Source organism: Rhinolophus sinicus, linkage group LG02 (genome assembly GCF_036562045.2).
Source record: "Rhinolophus sinicus isolate RSC01 linkage group LG02, ASM3656204v1, whole genome shotgun sequence".
Taxonomy (NCBI): Eukaryota; Metazoa; Chordata; class Mammalia; order Chiroptera; family Rhinolophidae; genus Rhinolophus; species Rhinolophus sinicus.
Window position 1 is genome coordinate 109,002,101 of NC_133752.1, and position 6,000 is coordinate 109,008,100.

The following is a 6,000-nucleotide window of genomic DNA, read 5'->3' on the forward strand; positions in this document are numbered from 1 at the left end:
GTGGGGGGTGGGCAAAGGGGGAAGAGGGGATTAGACATGAAGAAAGAAGTTTTCATAGGAAAATGGAGATTTTATATTGCTAACCCTTCATACCCAGAGATGGGAGGGGCCCAGCTAGAAAAGAGAGACGCTGTGTGGGACATAACCAGCAGGCTTGGGTTCCAAAAGTCTTGAATGGGGAGCATGAATATAAAGGGTGACATTTCAGCACCTGCTTTCTAAGGATGAGTCAGTAGTTCCACTGGCAGCCTTTTCCCTGTGCCCAGCATGGTGGTAAATATGTTATATGCATTACTGATTTCATATATACCCCTCTGGGGAGCCAGTATTATTAATCCCCCATGTAAAAGACAAGTAACTAAGGCTTAGAATTTAAATCCCTTGTGGCAGTTAGATCTTTGAAAAGACATGAAATGCACTGCTAGTCTAAGAAGTCTGCAGAGTGCTCAGTTCCCAAAGGCGTGGGGGCGCAGGGGTAACTGCTGCCCACTGCTGTCTGATGATAAGCCTTCTCCCAATCCAAGAAGGGAGTGATTTGAGGGCCTATTCTAGGACTTTTTGAGTCTCAATTTTTCTAATTGCCAAAATAGGGACGTGGGGCCCTTTTATCATCACTAAAGAGGACACCGTGCAACTCTGGTGCAAATTGTTCTGTGATTTTAATATTCAAAAACTGCTTTCTAAAGATAGCATGCTTCCTCTAAGGATGAAATTGTCTTTGTTACTGATTTAATTTGTTAAACATTTAATGTGAGGTTTATTAAAGAGGTTGTTAAATAAACCAGTAGGGAATTGGTGAGCCTTGCTACCAGGAGGCCTCCCAGCCACTGGTTCTGTGAGCTGCCAGGACTAGGTGAGGACCAGCAGACCTGAGTGGGCAAGACATGTGGAGGATGATACTGTTGCCTTCATGAAACATATGTAACTGGAATCAGGACAAACACTTTTGAACTTAATGACTACTACTGGTTAATTCCACAATTTAGTTATATGTAAAAGTAAGTACATTGTATGACTTTAAATCAATAGAAACTTCTATATGATCTGATGGGTTATACACAAATGAAACCATGTATAAGCTAAAGTACTATATTTCTATTGAATAAGAAGTTTAAAACTGTTCAGTTTACAGGATGATACTGAATCCAAACCTTTCTGATAATATCAAAGTTTTAAAACTAGTATCTAAAAATCTAACTTTTCCCCACCGTTTTTTAAAAATTAAATTTGTATTGTGGACATTTTCAAACATACACAAAAGCTAGCACAATGACCTCATAAACCTGGGTTCACCAATTAAATATCAAACTTGCCAATCTTATCTCATGTATTTCCCCCCATATTTTTTTTCTTGAAGTTTTTTTAAAGCAAAACTCAGACATCAGGATGTTTCCCATCAAGTAGGTTTTGAAAGTATGCATTTTATAAACAGAAATGCTAGAAAAAGGGGAAAAAAAATGTCTTGCCAGAAAGACAGGATCAAGAGGCTAGAAATAGCCATGGAATGTCCCACCTCTGGCTGTTGGCTTAAGATCTAAAGTCAGCTCTAAGGAGGGAAAGGGCTGATGGCCTAGGGGTGATAAAGCTGCTGTAACCTATTTTTCAGCATCCTGTCACTTGCTCTCATTTACTTAAAGGTCTTATAAAAAGAGTTTTGCATTTCACTGCAGAGGAGCCCAGGTTTACTTAGTTAACAAGGCCCAGCTGGAAGGAGTTGCTTGGGAGCAGCTGGAGGCCAAGTGGTGGGGAGGCGGATCCCCAGCTCTGGGAAACGTACTTTTTCTTGTTATCAGCTATAAACTGATAAGACTGGAGCCAACTCACCCATCAGACCTCCAGTGGAACTTCTGACTCCTTCTGAGCTGCCATAAAGTGTGTGGGAATTGGGACACCCTGTCTCAGGATTGGAGACTACCCCTGTGTCCTCAGTACATCAAACAATCACTGAGGAAAATGTTCCACAACAAATTAGATGTGAAGGAATTTTTTGAGCAATGTTAGTCACTGTGTGCTGCTCACTGGGGTCTCCCTTAGGCCACACCTCAGTCCTTCCCTCAGAAACTCCAGGGCAGGGCAGAGAACAGCATCAGGATTTTTTTTACCAGCCCAGGTGACTCTGGTGTGCAGCCAAAACTGTGACTCTGTGGCCATGTTTTCCTTGGCTGTATGCTTCTGAGGATGGGAAAGCCCCTTTCATACTTTTGTATGCCTACCTTTCAGCACAGTGTCTGATGCACGGTAGTGCCAGACAGTAAAGTGTTGTTTGTATGAAAAGAAGAATAAATGGATTATCATACTTATACCCACTTTTCAGTAAGGACAGTGAAATCTAAGAAGAAACCGGCTTGGGTATATATGATGAAGGAGGAACAAAATTTCCTACCCTCAAGGTTCTCCTGGCTGGTCTAATAATCAACAGACATGAGAAAATAACCAAACTTAATACATACATATGTATGGGAACCCCGGATACATGAGAGAGTCCGAGACCCCACATGCACAAGATGTTCAGAGATAGAAAGGGAACAAGGGTATACAAGACATTCTGAGCTAGGGATGAGGTAAGGTGACTTAGGGGCTTCAAAGGGTCATTGCAGGATGATAAGAAGAGCAGATGCTTAGTAAGTATAATAGAAGTTTGTCCTGCCATATAGGTCAAAAGAAGTATCTCTGATAATGGTTTACTATGGGCAAGGCTCCTAATTCAAGTTCTTTGGGGTAGTTAAGAGAGGGGCAGAAGTTTCTCTTGAGCTGCAGCTAATGTTGCTTTAGCTTAAAATAATCTGCATTCCACAGAGGCACATCTTGGGGTGACTCATTCTGAACCCCCACAATGACTAACAAATAGTTGTGTGGAGACTTGAACCCAGGTTCGTCTGATCTAAACTCTATGCTTCATTCAGGTTGCTTTAAAAGACTAGGCATACTATACTCACCGAGTTACACAGATCATTTTATTCTATTATCACATCCTTATGACTTAGATATTAATTTCTGTATTTTCTATTAAATTAATTGGGGTGACATTGGTGAAGATTATATAAGTTTCAGGTGTACAATATTATAACACATCATCAGTATATTGCCTTGTGTGCTCACCACCCAAAGTTTAGTCTCCTTTCATCACCATATGCATATATTTGACCACTTTACCATTTTCAACCCACCCCCCCCCACCCTCTTCCCCTCTGGTAACCTACCATACTCTTTTGTTCTTTGTGTCAATGAGTTTTTTGTTTGTTTTGTTTGTTCATGTGTTGCTTTCTGTTTTATATCCCACATATGAGTAAAATCATATGATTCTTGTCCTTTTCCATCTGATTTATTTCACTCCACATGATACTCTCAATATCCATCCATGTTGTCACAAATGGAAGTATTTTATCTTTTCTTATGGCTAAGTAGTATCCTATTGTATATATGTACCACATCTTCTTTATCCCACCATCCATAGATGGACACATGAGTTGCTTCCATGTATTGGCTACCATGAAAAATGCTGCCATGAACATAGGAGAATTTATATCTATGAATAAATGTTTCCAAAATTTTCAGGTAGATACCTAGAAGAAGAATTGCTGAGTCATATGGCAGCTCTATTCTTAATTTTTTGAGGAACCACCACACTGTTTTCCATAGCAGCTGTACCAGTTTACATTCCCACCAGCAGTATATGAGGGTTCCTTTTCCTACACAGCCTTGCCAACACTTGTTGTTTCTTGTCTTATTGATAACAGCCATTCTAACACATGTGAAAATCTCACTGTGGTGGGGGTTTTTTTGCATTTTTATTTTTTTATTTTTATGTATTTTTTTTAATTAAAGTTTATTGGGGTGACAATTGTTAATAAAGTTACATAGATTTCAGGTGTATAATTCTGTATTACATTACCTATAAATCCCATTTTGTGTTCGCCACCGAGAGTCAGTTCTTTTTTCATCACTATATATTTGATCCCCTGTACCCTCATCTACCACCTCCCTCTCCCCTTACCCTCTGGTAACCACTAAACTATTGTCTGTGTCTATGAGTTTTAGTTTCTCATTTGCTTGTCTTGCTCTTTGTTGTTTTTGGTTTATATACCACTTATCAGTGAAATCATATGGTTCTCTGCTTTTTCTGTCTGACTTATTTTGCTTAGCATTATAATCTCAAGATCCATCCATGTTGTCACAAATGGTCCTATTTCATTTTTATTACCACCGAATAGTATTCCATTGTGTATATATACACAACTTCTTTATCCATTCATCTATCGAAAGACATTTTCGTTGTTTCCATGTCTTGGCCACCGTAAATAAAGCTGCAATGAACATTGGAGGACACGTGTCTTTATGGATACGTGTTTTCAGATTTTTTGGGTAGATACCCAGGAGAGGGATTGCTGGGTCATACGGTAATTCTATTCATAATTTTTTGAGAAACCCCCACACTGCCTTCCATAGTAGCTGCACCAGTCTGCATTCCCACCAACAGTGTATGAGGGTTCCTTTTTCTCCACAGCCTCTCCAACACTTGTTACTATTTGTCTTGTTGATGATAGCCATTCTAACTGGGGTTAGTGATATCTCATTGTGGTTTTTATTTGCATTTCTCTGATGATTAGTGATGTTGAGCATCTTTTCATGTCTATTTGCCATTTGTATGTCCTCTTTGGAGAAATGTCTCTTCAGGTCCTCTGCCCATTTTTCAATTGGGTTGTTTGTTTTTTTGTTGTTGAGTTGCATGAGTTCCTTGTATATTTTGGATATTAGCCCTTTATCAGAGGCACTGTTTGAAAAAAACCTTCTCCCACTCAGTCGGTTGCCTCTTTATTTTGTCGATGGTGTCTTTTCCTGTGCAGAAGATTTAAGTTTGATATAGTCCCATTCATTTATTTTAGCTTTTACTTCCATTGCCTTTGGAGTCAAATTCATAAAATGCTCTTTGAACCCAAGGTCCATAAGTTTAGCACCTATGTTTTCTTCTATGCAGTTTATTGTTTCAGGTCTTATGCTTAAGTCTTTGATCCATTTTGAATTAATTTTGGTACATGGTGACAGATAGCAGTCGAGTTTCATTCTTTTGCATGTGGCTATCCAATTCTCCCAGCACCATTTATTGAAGAGGCTGTCTTTGCTCCATTGTATGTTTTTAGCTTCTTTGTCAAAAATTATCTGTCCATATTTATGTGGTTTTATTTCTGAGTTCTCAATTTTATTCCATTGGTCTATGTGCCTGTTTTTCTGCCAATACCATGCTGTTTTGATTATTGTAGCCCTGTAGTACAAGCCAAAGTCAGGGAGTGTGATACCTCCAGCTGTTCTTTTTTCTTAAGATTGCTTTGGCTATTCGGGGTCTTTTGTGGTTCCAAACAAATCTGATGTTTTTTTGTTCTATTTCTTTACAAAATGCCATTGGGATTTTGATGGGGATTGCATTAAATCTGTATATTGCTTTGGGTAATATGGCCATTTTAACTATGTTGATTCTTCCAACCCATGAGCATGGAATGTCTTTCCATTTCTTTGTGTCTTCTTCAATTTCTTTCAAAAATGTCGTGTAGTTTCAGCATATAGGTCTTTCACATCCTTGGTTAAGTTTATTCCTAGGTATTTTATTCTTTTTGTTGCAATTGCAAAAGGAATTGTTTTTTTTTCACTTCTTTTCCAGAGATTTCATTGTTAGTATATAGGAATGCAATGTACTTCTATACGTTGATTTTGTAGCTGGCAACTTTACTGTATTTGTCGATTGTTTCTAATAGCTTTTTGGAGGAGACTATAGGGTTTTCTACATATAGCATCATGTCATCTACAATAGGGACAATTTAACTTCTTCATTGCCAATTTGAATGCCTTTTCTTTCTTTTTCTTGCTTGATTGATCTGGCAAGGACTTCCAACACTATGTTGAAAAGCAGAAGTGATAGGGGACAGCCCTGTTGTGTTCCTGAACGTAGAGCAAAGGGCTTCAGTTTTCTACCATTAATTATGAGGGAGCTGAGGGCTTGTCATATAT